Below are 15,872 nucleotides of genomic sequence, written 5' to 3'. Positions count from 1 at the left end.
TTATACACTTGGGTACAGTTAAAAGCACAATTCAGGGGATATTTAAAATCCCTGTTAGATATGATGAACCACTTGATGTGGATCTAGAAATCAATCTAGAAATGTAAAAAAATATTGAAGGGAAAAAACCCTCAATCATAGTCAATGTTGGAAAAGAACAACACTTTGCTATAATAACACACTGGAAACTATACATCTGCTCTTGTGAGTGATGCTGGGAAATTGGATCTCTACATAGAGAGGACTGAAAGTACAAGTCCTTCTCTACCCTGTACATAAATCAATGCTGACAGGATCAGAGACCCCAAACATGGCCTGAGAATTTGGAACTGCAAGAAGTAAACACAAATTATGTCAAGATCTTGTAATAGATAGGCAGTATCTTTTCACATAGAACTCCAACAGCGTGGGAAATATGAGTAAGAATGATGAAGGGGACTGCATAAGATTGAAAGCTTCTGTACAACATAGGACACCATCAATAGAGTGAAGAGGAAGCCTAAAGAGTGAGAAGAAATCTATATATTCATCTGTCAGGGGATTGATATCAAGAATAGATAGCAAATTTTAAAAATTAAATAACAAAAGAATAACACAGTGAATAAAAAGTTCAGTAGGCATTCTTCACACAAAGATGTCTAAGTGGCCATTAAATATATGAAAAGGTATTTACCATTAAGTAAATACAAACAAATGCCACACTAAGTTTCTATTATTAGTCAATTCTCTTATTCTAAATATGACTTAGCAGAAAAGCAAACAATAATTACTGGTGAAGAACTGGGGAGACAGGAACACTTGACTTTTGGTGGGAATGTAACCCAATGTATCTTTTATGGAATTCAGTAATGAAGTTCTTCGAAAGATTAAAAACAGAACCCCCATGTGATCCAGCACACAACTTTCCTGTGTGTATACAACAGAAGCAAACGTGCTTAGTGCAGACATGTTTACATATACATGTTTACACAGATATTATTTACAATGTTAAAATTTCAAAATTTGCCTAGGAGCCCATCAACAAATGGATGGACAAGAAAAGTGTGGTGAATATACACAAAGGAGGAAATCATGTTATTTGAAGATGAATGACTGGATTTGAAGTTATTATGCTAAGGGAAATAAGATCATTTCATAGAAAATGATAAAATGTTTATTTTTTTCATGTTGAGAGTTAAGAATATCTCAAAAATGAAACCATGATAAGTAGTAACTAGGGCTGTGTAAGGGGAAGTGCTAAGAACACTAGTCAGATAAATTTGAACAGAGCAACTATATGCCTGTATGGAGGAGCCACACTGAAACCCGTTTTATAATAATATAACTGGAAACAGGAAAATACAAGCTAATATTAATGTAATAAAATATGAGGTATAGAAAAAATATGAGGTACCAACAAGGCAAGGATGTGGCCTGCAGTGAAGACAAATAAAATGATGTTCAACTGACAAGGTTGGGGAAAAATGCAGAAGTCTGTGACACAAGTGCATGACACATGGCGTCAGGGACATGTGAGCATTGAAGGATAGCAAAGCAGACCTGTGAGCCATGGTAGAACTCTGGAAAAAAAACAGAAATGAAACTATAAAACTGATAGAGAAAAAGTAAGCCTTGTATATTTCCATATGTATTAATAACATTGAATCTATAATATAATTGAATCTGTTGGAAGGTATGGGATAATACATATTCGGTGTTTTTTTTTCTTAAATCATTATAGACGTATAGGAAATTCCAAACACTGTTTTGTCTGTTTGCCACTTAGCAAGCATTCTTAAACAATGAAATATTACTGTTAGATTTTAACAAAACAATATTCAAAATATAATAACAGCTACTCAGCTCAGAAACTATAAAAGCGCTCAGAAACTAGAAAAGTGTCATCACTTTATGAGGCCAGAATTTTCTCAGTGACAAAACCCGATGAAGAAAAGACATATAAGTGGAATTACCTGTCAACCTTCATGATTTAAATTACTAAATACATTAAAAGTAAATATCCAGTGGTGGATAGCAATGAAAACATCATAACTCGATTGGGTTTGTTTTAAAACTACATTGGTTCTTGATTGCAGTCACCACATTCCCAGAGAAAAGCAAAAGATTCATATCATTTTACTATGTAAGAAATGTATCCTTCAATTCAAATCTCTTTTATATGAACAATTCTTAACCAACCAAGAATGGATGGGAACGTCCTCAATCTGATAAAGCTTTATCTCAGTAACCAAGCTGCAGTTATGCCTTGAGAGAACACTGAATGTGTTCCCTGGGAAGTCAGGGACAACAGTGGGAAGCCTTACATTTCATGCTGCAGTAGTTGTACCCCAAGATGCAATGACTATTTTAGGGCCTTGGGCACTTTTCCCTTTGGGGAAGTTCTAAAAGTAATAGAGAGCATTCACAAGTGGGTCTGGCAGCAGAGCTCCCTATGAAGAAATCTATTGTCTTTCAAAAAGGAAAGGGTTTGACCAAAAAGCACAGTGACCTAACCCAGCTATTTTAAGTGGCTTAATTGTATGTTTTGTTCTATTTGGGTTGGAAGGTAACTATGAAATTAAAGATGATGCACTCTGTTAATGTTGAAATCTGGCTGGGCTGTGATTAATGAGATTCCTCAGACTCCAGTCACACGGACTGCCTTTATCTTTGTCCATCTTGTTTTCAATACGGTAATTACAACAGAAATTTCTGTAATTTTTCAGTACACTGACATTTTCAATTCAAAGAAATAAAGTTAACGTACACTAGTTGTTAAGAAATGAGCATCAGGGAACTATTGTTATCATGAATGTGGTACCACCTAGGGAAAATGATTTAAAAGGTTAATTTTCTATTATATGTGACAATATAGCTAGAAAAAGATTTGCTTAATTGAGAGATTAATGCAGATTCCCACATTTTATGCCTCTCTTTTTTCCCGTTCCTATCATAATATTAGTATTAAAATTGTTAGCTTAGTGCTTTTGTGAGACTCTTAATAGTGGGAATGGTGCCTGTGACTCTTGTCAGCTCCTAGGACTCTCTTTCCCATTGGCTTGCCTTGTGAGGACTTTTGCCTTGTCTTCTTGTACTTTGTCTTGCCTTATTGGCTGTTGTCTCTTGGAGGCCTTTTCTGGAAGGAGGGGAGGGGAAACTGTGGTCGAAATGTATTGTATGAAAGGAGAATCTATTTTCAATTAGAAACAATAAGGGTGAAGAGTCAATTTTTCTCCTAGTACTTTTAATACTGACTTTTTGGATAATGTGCATTGTTTTTGAAAAATCTGCTGTCCTTCCCTTGTGAATCTTTTAGATAGTCTCCTTTTTATTACTTTAACGCTCTCTCTCGTTGGTCAGATCATTGTAGCAGACATGTTAATTAAAATCATCTTTCTTGCTTCTCACACTGTTACCCTGTTCTAATTTCACACTAATTCCACAAGTTTTATTCAATTTAGTTATTCACTTAGTACATTACTACTAACCTTCCATAATTCCAAGAAAATGAAGATCTTGACATTCCCCCTACCCTCACCTCCACACAGTCAACTCAGCTAGGCAGCAATGACAAAAGATTTGCAGGTACTTAAAATATGTGAAGCACATACTGAAGAACACTGATGTGGAAAGATCTATTGAAGAATAGATTTTCCAAAGAAAAATAACAGAATAGTTTGTATAATTTTTCTATAAATTTTCACATGCAAAATTATATGAAAAGTATTCCTCCTCATTGCTTTAGTAATGGCTATCGGTACATTCCCATGTCATTAACAAGATTTTCACCTCCAGGAAGGTGGCAACTCTTGTGTGCTTCTTTAAGCAAATAGAGTGTGTGTGCACACATGTGTGTTATCTTGACATGTTGGCATGAAATAGATTATTCACAAAGATCATCTGTGAAACATACTACATCAACAACAAGAACATTCATTGCACACCAGTAGTAGAAGTACCATTGACAGTGACAAGACAAGGAACATTGTCCTTGACAGTTCTTTTTTAGTTGCTCTTAAATTTCAGCAAGATATTGGCTTAGACTCATGAGATGATCCACAAAGTAGGGCAGGAGGCTTGTTCTTCAAGTGCCTTTGGCACTGCATTTCTTTCCTTGGCTTGAGGTCCATCCTTGGTCTTTTAGGTTATTGCTCAGCACAGATGGATGAGTGTATATGTTCCAGCAAGTGATGTGTGGTGTTTGCCTTTCGATGTTATTGATGACTTGATTTCTTAATCCTACTTTTGAAAAACATACTACTTGTGAGTAATAAGTTGACTTGTGAAAATCATTATCATCACATCATAAACAGAGATTAACATTGGACCATAGATCATAATGAAAGGAAAGTATAATACTGTACATAAAGACTAAGATTTCTTCTGTCAACTAAGCCATGAAAGGAACAGAAAAACTGCAATTTTTCAAACATTCATTTAAGATGAACTGTTACAATGTGTATAATCCACAAAAGTACTGCTGTCGATGTTTCAGTTGACAATAGAATTTAATCCTCATTCTGAAACAGAATGTGGCTCTCTCTCCAGTGCCTTATAGAGCAGTCTGCATCCATGTCTTGGGTGTGTTTTGTCTTTTTTCTTCTCTAAGGCCCACTCTCCCTCTTAATCCTTGTGCTTCAATTTATGTCAACCCACATGATCTCATGTATGGAGGCCAAAGGCCAAATTCTAATATTGTTTTTCAGGTACCAATTTTTTTGTTGTTTGCTTTGGGAATTGGGGGAATGACAGAGTCTTTTACTGGCCTAGTGATGTCCAGGTAGGTTAGCTGACTGACAAGCCAGCCCCTGTGTTCTTCTTTTCTGCCCCTCCTCCTTGCTGGGTTGACAACCACACAATGGTATATGGCATTTCATGAGGGCTCTGGGGATCTAGCTGAGGTCTACATGACTGCAAGGCAAGAAATTTATTGACCAAGCCATCTCCCACACTCCAAAACCCTTCTTAATAAATTCCAACTGTGCTGGAAAACAATCTTCAAAAGCTTAAAAAGGATAGCTACTAGGGCTATATCTTTCCCCAGCTTTCAAAATCACCTATTTGATCTTTTAGATGTTCTGAAGTCAAGCTCAGAAGATATTTGAAGAGGATGAGCTTTAAAATAAGCTTTGTTCAACTAAACTGCAATATGATATACTAAAATAAGTTTCGACTGGTATATATTATACAGTGGACTAATGAGTTAAAGTGTAAATGTAAAAAGATAAACACAAGAAGCCTTAATCTGTTGACAAAAATGATTAAGTATCCCACTGTGGTTCAATTTTTCTGTTGGCTGTTCTTTTTAATTATACTGACAGGCAACTATATCATTTCTGTTCAAATGAAGAAACAATCATTCAGTAGCAATTTGAACCTGGTTGCTATTGAATATGGGATGTTTCTACAACAGATTGTCATATGTTCAAGGCAGAATTTCCAGCTGGTGATGCTATTGAGAGATGATTGGACCAGAAAGATTTGACCTTTATCAGTGAGATAATCCATTCATAGATTAATAATTTGATGGCATTAGTAGGAGAAGACAGGGATAGGAAGAAGAATCTTACTGGGAAAGCAAATAACTGTAAAGGTGTCAGTCCTGGTCTTTCCCTATCTTCTCTACTTTCTGGTTGACATGAGGTAGACAGATCTCATCCCCTACTCACATCATCTCACTATGCAGCCCTGTCTTATCAGAGAATAATGTATCCAGCTAACTGTACTTCTGACATCATGAGGAAAAGGAAGTCTTTCTAGTAAACATAAATCCCAGGTACTTATTACAGTGAGGAAAAGCCTAACTGGCACGTGTAATTTTCAAGAGATAGGATGGCTTGTGCTATGTAGCTACCAGCATTTTATATCAGCCACAAAAGAAGAACAACATGACACACTTACTCTTTACAATTGTGAAAATATCAACTACTAAGATTTCTATATGGATACTATAAACCATTGTTTAGCTAAATCATAGAAGACTAAAAAATGAGATAATAACTTAAGTTCATGATTAGAAGACCCAATGCACAAATCTATCATTTGTTAAAGGTAAATAAATGTACATATTTAAGGCAATCACAGTAAAAATCATAATGGCTAATTAAAAACCCTTGCTGTATACTGATTAGCTGACTATAAAATATAAAATTTGTATTTGTATTTGAAATACAAAAAATCTGTTAAACGACTCTTGAGCAATTCTCTATTTGAAGTAAATATTTGTTATAAGGTCTCACTGTTGACCACTAACAGAATTGACAGAAGAATGCCAGAGAACCAGAGTTTTCTCAGATAAGAATTGGATAGTTGAATTATAAAAATTCATCATTGTACAAAAATTTGATTCAAACACACTGTGGAATACTATTCAGCTATAAAAGCAATACCCATTATGATAATACATCTCTTTAGTTATTGGTTAAGATTATCTAAGAAAGCTCTCTTGCCTTTACTCTGCTCTGCTCTGGTGCCCTCTCCCCTGTCCCTTCTCTCCCCACCCCTCCCCCTTCCCTCCACGTGCTCATGGCCACCCTTTGTTCCTCCCCTCTTCTATTCTTCTTCCCTCATTAAACCTCTCCACATGAAATAAAAAAGATTATCTAAGAAAGTTTCTAAACTTGATAGGCTATTGCTATTGCTCATGGTTACCTCTTAGAAGTGAAAGGTATACCATTGCTTCTGACTGGAATGCCTCCTCTCGGAGAAATAACTTTCACAGAACTAAAAACACCATCAAAGCTTCTAAGGGATGGAGGTAACCAATAGTTCTACCAAACTTGGACATCTTCAAATCATAACAATCCCCAACATGGGTCAATACTGGGTGCAATACTGGCATGCATGTCTTGGCAGTGATTGGTAGCTCTATAATTGAACTCCAGGGCTACTCAACAAGAGGGAAATCATGCTTGGTACTGGAAACCTAGTCAACTACCTAGGGCTAGTCAACTCGTAGATCTTGGAAAAGAGCCTATAACTACCAGTTTAGCAAACCAGCATAATATCTAATGACATTCCAAATACTTACCATTTTATACTCAGAGAATTGTAGTTTTCATTCATTGTCAAGGAAACTTTTTTTTGTAACATGTGGAGAAACTACCACCACTGCTTTACTAAATCAACCTAATCTCTAACTACAGTCTAAATATCCTTAAACCCAGAAAGAAGTATAGTTTTCACTTTTCATCAAGGAAATTTCTCTTTGCAATAGAAGAAGAATCACAAAAAGCCATAGCTGATCAAAATGCAGAGTTGCATAGACAATATACTGGCTGGTTTTATGTGTCAACTTGACATAAGTTGGAGTTATCACAGAGAAAGGAGCCTCAGTTAAGGAAATGCCCCCATGAAGTCCAACTAGAAGACATTTTCTCCTCTAGTGATCAAGGTGGGAGGGTCCAGCCCACTGTGGATGGTGCCACCCCTGGGCTGGTGGTCCTGGGTTCTGTAAGAAAGCAAGCTGATCAAGGCAGGGGAAGCAAGTCAGTTAGTAACATCCCTCCATAACTTCTGCATTAGCTCCTGCTCCCTGACCTGCTTGAGTCCTAGTCCTGACTTCCTTTGATGATGAGCAGTAACGTGGAAGTGTAAGCTGAATGAACCCCTTCCTCCCTAACTTGCCTCTTGGTCATGATGTTTTGTGCAGGAATAGAAACACTGACTAAGACAGTCTTAACTGGCACATCTACAACTCATTTCTTGCACCCAAGGTTCAGGAGTCATTACAGAAGATGGGATGGAAAGAATGTAAAAGTCAAAGGAATACCAGCTTTCAGTGAGATTGTGTCTTCTAGAAATATCACAGAAGCTAATCCCACGATGTCTTCTTACCAATGTCTTACTTGAAAAATGCTGATGTCACTCAACTAGCTAACATTAGAAGGGGGAACTTCAACAGATCTCAACCTAGATGAAGAACTATATGAAACTAAGAAATGTTGGGAGTAGGAGAAACAGTTTTTCTTCAGGGATGAGCACATTAATTGGTTACACAATGGCAACTGGTCACCCCTGAAAAGAAATAAACACAAGTAACATAATACAGACAGGACAGGTTGTATTCATGTACTTAAGGTTTATGTTGTGTCACAGTAATTAAAGAAAAAGAGGTCATGAATGTGAAAGACAGAAAGGGAGGAAATATATGGAAGGGGTTGGAGGGAAGAAAGTACAGGGAAAAATAAATAATTACATTATAATCTCAAAAAATAAAAAATATAATTAAACACACAAAAATTCACATTGTAGAGCAATGGTTCTAGAGAAAGATGTTTCAAAGGATTAAGACCAAAAAGAGGACATGGTTCTGTAGGGAAAAGGTGATTTAATTCACATTCATATCCCAAATTAAATCATTTCCATATTGGTTGTAGACATAATTATAAAGTTAAGTTGGTAAATTTTGGTCAATAAGATGAGAGATATTCATGACTTAGGAAAATGGATGTCTACTGTCTCAAAAGACAAATGACTATATTTGACTATGTAAAATGAATATATATTCAAAGTAGGATTTTTTCTTGACTATTTAATGGAATGTTAGAAATACGTATTTATGGGGTTGCAAGCTCCCTCATCACTTTCAACACTTCCTCTAATTCCCCCAAGGGGGTCCTATTCTCAGTTCAGTATTTGCTGCTAGCATTGACCTCTGTATTGGACATGCTCTGGATGTGTCTCTCAGGAGAGATCTATATCCAGTCCTCTTCCGCATGCATTTTTTAGCTTCATCAATCTTATTTAGTTTTGGTGACTGTATCGATATGGGTCACATGTATGTCAGGCTCTGAATGGCTGTTCCTTGAGTCGATGCTCTAAACTTTGTTTCCATATCCCCTCCTATGAATATTTCCCCTTTTTAAGAAGGAGTGCAAGCATCTGCATTTTGGTCATCCTTCTTCTTGAGCTTCCTGTGGTCTATAGATTGCATCTTGGGTAATTTGAGCTTTTTGGCTAATATCCACTTATCAATGAGTGTGTTTTTCTGTAATTAAGTAACCTCACTCAGGATGATATTTTCTAGTTCATTCCATTTGCCTATGAATTTCATGAAGTCATTGTTTTTGATAGCTGAGTAGTACTCCATGGTGTAGATGTACCACATTTTTTAAATCCATTCCTCTGTTGAAGGACATCTTTCCAGCTTCTGGCTATTATAAATAAGGTTGCTATGAATATAGTGGAGCAAGTATCTAAAAACAACAATGCCAACCAACCAGAACTTCCAGGGACTAAGCCACTACCCAAAGACTATACATGGACTGACCCAGGGCTCCAACTGCATATGTAGCAGAGAATAGCCTTGGGACACCAGTGGAAGGGAAAGCCCTTGGTCTTGCCAAGGTTGGACCCCTAGTGCAGGGGAATATGGGGGAGGGGGAACACCTGTAGGAGGAGGGGAAGGGGGAGGGGGAGGAGGAGGGAGTGGGGGCTTATGGATAGGAAACTGGGAAGGGGAATAACCTTTGAAAAAAATTAAAAAAGAAATAAGTATAAAAAAGAACCACATGTTAAAAGTCATTCATAAAGGCGCATGTGCCTGAAGACATACTAACCATAACTATTAATTAAACTAAATCGCAGGGATATAATGCGAGTGGCACATTTGTAGACGGATGGAATTGAAATGACTCTTCCATGAGAGTCCCCAGGCTTCATCCACTCTTTGGCTTTGGATGTCTGTATGAGTCAGCTGCTGGGTGGATCCTCTCAAAAACAACGTTAATAGTGTTAGAGATTAGTGCTTGCCCATGGCATGGGTCTCAAGATTAGCCAGTTATTGATTGACCATTGCCTCAGGCTCTGCACCATCCCCTATTCCTGTACTTCTTGTAGACAGGATAAATTTGGGGTTGAAAGTTTTGGGTGGGTTGGTGTCTCTACTGCTTCACTGGGGTTCCTGCCAGGCTACAGAAGGTGACCTCTTCAGGTTCCATATCCTCAGTGTAGTGAGTCATAGTTAAAGTCATCACATTGATTCTTGGGCACCTCCCTTATCCCAGGTCTCTGACTTGTCCTGGAGATGCCCCCCACCTCCTCACTCCTGTTCATTGCAAATATCCATTCCTTTTCATAGACATCTAGCTATTTATCCTCTTCTTCCTCATACCTGATCTGAACACCTCATTCCCCTACCCACCCTTTCCATCCCAAGTCCCTGCCTACATCTGCCTTTTATCTTTTATGGAAGAATAGGAGGAAGGATTGAGGACTGTGAAGGGGATAGGAACTCCACAGGAAAACCAAAGGACTCTTGGGGCTCTCAGTGTCTGAAGCACCAACCAAAGAACATACACTGACAGGACCTATGCCTCCCGGCTCATATGTAGCAGATGTACAGGTTGGTCTACATGCGGATCCCTAGTAACTAGAATGGGGGCTATAAGTGGCTATTAGCCCAAATGCTCAAATTACCCTAAATGCACAGAACACACGAAACTCAAGAAGGATGACCAAAATGCGAATGCTTCACTCCTTCTTTAAAAGGGGAACAAGAATACCCTTGGGAGGAAATAGGTAGGCAAAGATTAGAACAGAGGCAGAAGGAACGCCCATTCAGAGCCTGCCCCACTTGTGGCCCATACATATACAGCCACCAAACTAGATAAGATGGATGAAGCAAAGAAGTGCAGGCTGACAGGAACCAGATGTAGATCTCTCCTGAGAGACACAGCCAGAATATGGCAAATACATATTTGTATTTTGTATATTTGCATATTGAATAGCAGCAAACCCCTGAACTGAGAATGGGACCCCCATTGAAGGATTCAGAGAAAGGGCTGAAAGAGCTTGAAGGGGCTTGAGACTCCATATGAACAACAATGCCAGCCAACCAGAGCTTCCAGGAACTAAGCCACTACCCAAAGACTATATACATGGACTGACCCTGGGCTCCAACCTCATAGGTAGCAATGAATAGCCTAGTAAGAGCACCAGTGGAAGGGGAAGCCCTTGGTCCTGCCAAGACTAAGCCCCAGTGAACATGATTGTTGGGGGGAGGGCGGTAATGGGGGGAGAATGGGGTTAAGGGGATGTTGGCCTGGAAACCGGGAAAGGGAATAACAATTGAAATGTAAATAAGAAATACCCAATTTAATAAAGATGGAAGAGAAAAATGATTTATAGTCATTTTCATTGGAGCAGGTAGTCAAAAGGAATTTTCATCCAGTGGCATTGACAATGTCAAGTAGTACAAAACTTGGACAATATATTGAGTTCTGATACCAAATTGAAGACATGTTAGGTGAAAGTCATTTAAATATCACTCTTGAAATGCATGCACAAGGCAGCAAAGATTCATATCATTATTCCTAATAATTTGAATCTTCATATGTCCTAGCTACATATCAATTATTAATTGGTGCACTTTTCCTTGAAGCCATCACACAGCAGCAAGAATCTATTAGAAGCATATAATTTTGTATTGAAGTTACAAAGAAGGCAAAACCAATTATTAAATTTACATAAATACATAGGTACACATCTGCACATGAATATGTAAAAACACACATACACACAGAAATGAACACAGACACACAGACACACACACACACACACACACAGACATGTACACAGATACATGGAAATGCCATCCATACTGTTTAGAATGTATGATTAAATAGCCAAGCTGTATCAGAAATAAGGAGAGTAATCCCAGAAGTAGGATTCTGGACAATGGGAGTGGGATCCTGATAGAGGGAGAGCATGTGGGTAGCTTTGTAAAAAAAATGACCATATTCATTAAATTGCTGTTACATAGATGAGAAGACATGTACTGTGGTTATGTACACAGGATATGTACAAGTTCAAAACTGATAGCAATTCCAGCATAGAGTGAGGAAGATGTTACTGAGGGCCCATTCTTAGCTGAGGTGCTACTGGAAGTTCGTGGCTTCTGGGGAAGATAGAGTCACTTTTCTTTTGGGATGTGTTCATTGGTTGGTTTCCCATGTTCAATGAATGGTTCCACACTGATGTACAAATATGTATCACTAATTAAATTCAGTGCATAAATAAATAAATACATAAAACAAGTAAAGGAAGGCGTAAAGTTCGAGGGGGAGAGAGATATGATGTGTGGGTTATGGAGGTAGAATGTGGGAGAAAGGGTACATCCAATCAAGATACAATAGGCATGTATGAGCGTTTTTAGATTGAAACAAGAAGGAACACCATCTATCTATCTATCTATCTATCTATCTATCTATCTATCTATCTATCTATCTATCTATCTATCAGTTTTGCATACCTTTTTATATATTATTCATTTTTAGAATCACAAATATAATCTAGTAATATTCACTTCCCACTCCTATCCTGACATCTCTAAATTCCACCCCCACTTTGATCCTAATCCCAAACTTTCTGTCCTTTTATTTAAAAAATGACCCACTGACTTCAATTTGTATTGACTATATATTCCTGGATGTGGAACCATACATGAGATCGTGGTAAAGTAGCCAAGAGCCATAGTTAAAAATATAAAGACATCGGCTGTCCATAGACTTTCAGGCATGAGAGCCCATGAAAACCTTCCTACTCCATGCTAGGCTGTTGGCTAGCTTAATCCTCTGTAGGTGTTATGTCAATACCAGAGCTACTGTGAGTTCATATATCTAGTAATTTTGCTATGTCAGAAGACAGCTTTGATCTGGTCCTCTAAAACCTCTGACTCTTACAATTTATTCTTAATTCTACAATTTTTTCTTTCATTTCTTCTTTCCTAATGGTCCCTGAGCCTTGGCAGTGGAGCACTGATCTATAATTTAGGTGTCCCATTGTAGCTGTGCCATCTACCGACACTTATTCCCTTTGAAGAGTCACAGTCACAATCTACTACAGAAATAAAGTTCGCTTATGTGGTCTGAGAGCTGACTGTGAGTCTTTCTACATGTGTATTTACTTAACATTTTCTATGAAACTATCAGGCAGTTGAATAAAGATAACATTAATTTTTATAGTTTATGAGTGCAGAAAAATAACAGTACATAAATGAATGAACTGGTGAAATATATTTAAGAACAAAATAAAATTTAAAAACTATTAAGGTGTACAGAATAGACAGTTAGCAGATGCATACAGAGGCAGAGGCAGTTTCAATATATTTATGTCCCTTCCACTTCAGGCTCCTTAATGGCAGGTTTTAAAGAGAGGGATACTGTCTGTCATCCTAGGGAGATTGATTTCAGAATACATTTTCAACCTACTTCACAGATACTCAGTTTCACTTATAAAAGGTGTGGTAGTATTTACTGGTGACTTTCACAAGTCCTCACACACATTTTAAGTTCTAAGCTGCATACAAATATATTGCACTGTAAGTGTTGTTGAAATGGTTCTGTGTTGGTTAGAGAAAAATAACAAGAGAAAATGTGAGTATGTGTTCAAGTCAGGTGAAGTTTTCTTTGTTCTTTTGTTTTTGTTTATTGTTGCTGCTTTTTTCAATAGCAGTTACTTCAGTATAAGGATAGGGAAGCCGTGGACACTAAATCTGTGAGTATGGCGGACTCCTGGCACTAAGCCTGTAGGTTCAGAGTGCACCTGTCCTGGCACGAGGCCAAGGAGCAGACGAACTCCACTGATGTGGTTGTGACTCTCATGCTTTCATGCATGCCCTGGGCATTTCCTATCTTGAGACAACCAATGGATTGACCTCAGATTTGTGTAATTTCTTTCAGTGGCCATAAGAAGTCCACATTACGGTAGCAGCTGGTCAAAGATGCTCAGTAGTTTTGAAAATCTGATATCCTCCCCTTGAATCTTAGCTGTTCTGTGACTTCTTTGATCAATGTGATGTATCACTGTATAGGACTTGCTTGCAAGGAACTGGCAACTTCTATTGCTCACAACGTTAGCTTTCTAGTCCTCAGATACAACATAAGAAGGCCAAATCCCACTCCCATAGCCCACCCGAGGAAGCTGTCATGAGGGGAGTAGGCATGAGGTTGTATGGATGAGGAATGTTAAGTGGTTACCAAATTTCCGAGCTATAAGTTTATGGGGTATAATATAAAATGGTTGTTTTACATAAGTACATTTGGGGGTTTTGTCAACTATTAATAAGTGGTGCATTCATATTACCTTCAAATCCCTTAGTTTTTCTCCAGCTAGCAAATTCAGAATGCCAAGACTCAAATTATTCTTCTTCCACAGCAAGAGAGTAAAATTCATTATGCTTACTACTTAAAAATATCCTACAGGCCCCCTTTCATTGTAACACTGACCTTACTCGTTTCCAAACACTTACCTCTTCTTTGCTTTGCCAACCCCTAGTGTGTGTTCATGCTCCCTCTGCTCCCTCTCCTTGTAGTACATACCTGCACCTATGGAAATGGGGTGAAACATTACAAATTCATGACCACCAAGTTCAAATACTGGGCAAATCTATTGCTTGCATTTTCCTGGATCATTTGCTCTTGCTCACCCAAGTCTCTACCAGGAGTTTCCATTTGCCTTTCTGCTCTGAGCTCATGTTTGAATAACAACATTGGAGATTATTTCTGGTATTATTTCAACAATAGAAAAATCAGGTGCTAATTTTGCTACCTTCCCAAATACATACCTGTCAACATACGTGCCTCTTACTACCTTATTCTAGTACGTTCCCTGCCTGTAAATGCACTGCAAGCATTTCGACTTTGCTGTAGCCCTCTTTTAACGTCTAAAAGGAAAACCCCAACTTTTCCTCTATCTGTCTACTTCATCAACAGTTTTCCTCTCTATTGGATCAAGTCCATAAAAAAGCAAACATGCTTTAATTCCTCCTATTAAGAAATCTCCTGCCAGTTCCAAATGCCTTCCAGCTAGAGCAACTTAACTGGTCTTCATGAGAGCACTGGCTCTGGGTAGGGTTGTCTCCATGTTTCTCATTTCTCCCTCTTCCTGTCTTGAAGTCTTTCCCACCAAGCCTTGAGTTGTATGCTCCTGTGAAATTGTTCTTGTATAGGTCTCGTAACTCCAACTGTACACAGACTGCAGTTGAATTAGCCTCTCGACAATGCCAGCATTTCTTGTGGAAACACTTTTTATCCTGGCTCCAAAGTTATTGCTCTCTCCTGGTTTTCCTTCTAATTCACTGCCATTTCCTTCGCCATTTCTATTGCTGTTTTCACTCAGCTCCTTCAACTCTATTCTAGGTTGCTCCAAGGTTTGGCGCTTAATATTTCTTCTTTGTAAATACTTGCTGTTCTGCTCACTGGAACTATTTATTCCCTGTCTGCTCCATGTGCGCTCCTAGCCTGAACTCCCATCTTGAAATCTGACCCCTTGTATACATTTTTCCACATAGTATTTTTATTCAGATACCTAAATGATTCTCACCCTTAACATACTCACACTGAATCCCTCATAATCTCCCCCACATCCATACTTCTCAGAGGTCTCTATCACCAACCCATTGTAAACTCCTCAAACGTTCAACTCCAAACCTGCACAGTCATCCTTGATTAATTTCTTCTCTTTCACTTCATGAAATCTACCAGTAAGTCCTGTTTGGCTCTACCTTAAATACTGCAGCAAAATATTGCACTGTTACCACTATAGAAGCCAACACCTTTTCTGATTATTCTATATGGCATTAGTAACTACTTGCTTTTATTCGTGACCAAGGGACCTATCCTTATCATGAAACATAAGGCCATCATGCTAAAAAATAAGTAGGATTATGAAAATTGCCTGGAGAATGTCTGCTTTCTTTTTGTCTTAGCCAGAATTAAAGGTAAAAGCTTTGCAATGGCATTCAAGGACTCTTCGCTTTCCTTTGACTTCACCTTATTCCCCTTGTAGCATCAGAATGCAGTGTCCCTAAACTCCACAGACAAACCATTGTCTTGCTTGTGTCTGTTTCTTGCTCTCCTTAGTGTCTTTCCCAAGTGATACACCTGACTTTA

General features: G+C 38.2%; 1 pseudogene; it reads left to right on the top strand.

Moving 5' to 3' along the window:
- Positions 1 to 15,872, top strand: part of LOC116901009 — a 106,378-nt pseudogene that overhangs the window by 11,373 nt on the left and 79,133 nt on the right.

Source organism: Rattus rattus, chromosome 5 (genome assembly GCF_011064425.1).
Source record: "Rattus rattus isolate New Zealand chromosome 5, Rrattus_CSIRO_v1, whole genome shotgun sequence".
Classification (NCBI taxonomy): Eukaryota; Metazoa; Chordata; class Mammalia; order Rodentia; family Muridae; genus Rattus; species Rattus rattus.
The sequence above is the reverse complement of the archived record's forward strand: the minus strand, read 5'-3'. Positions and strand labels throughout refer to the sequence as shown.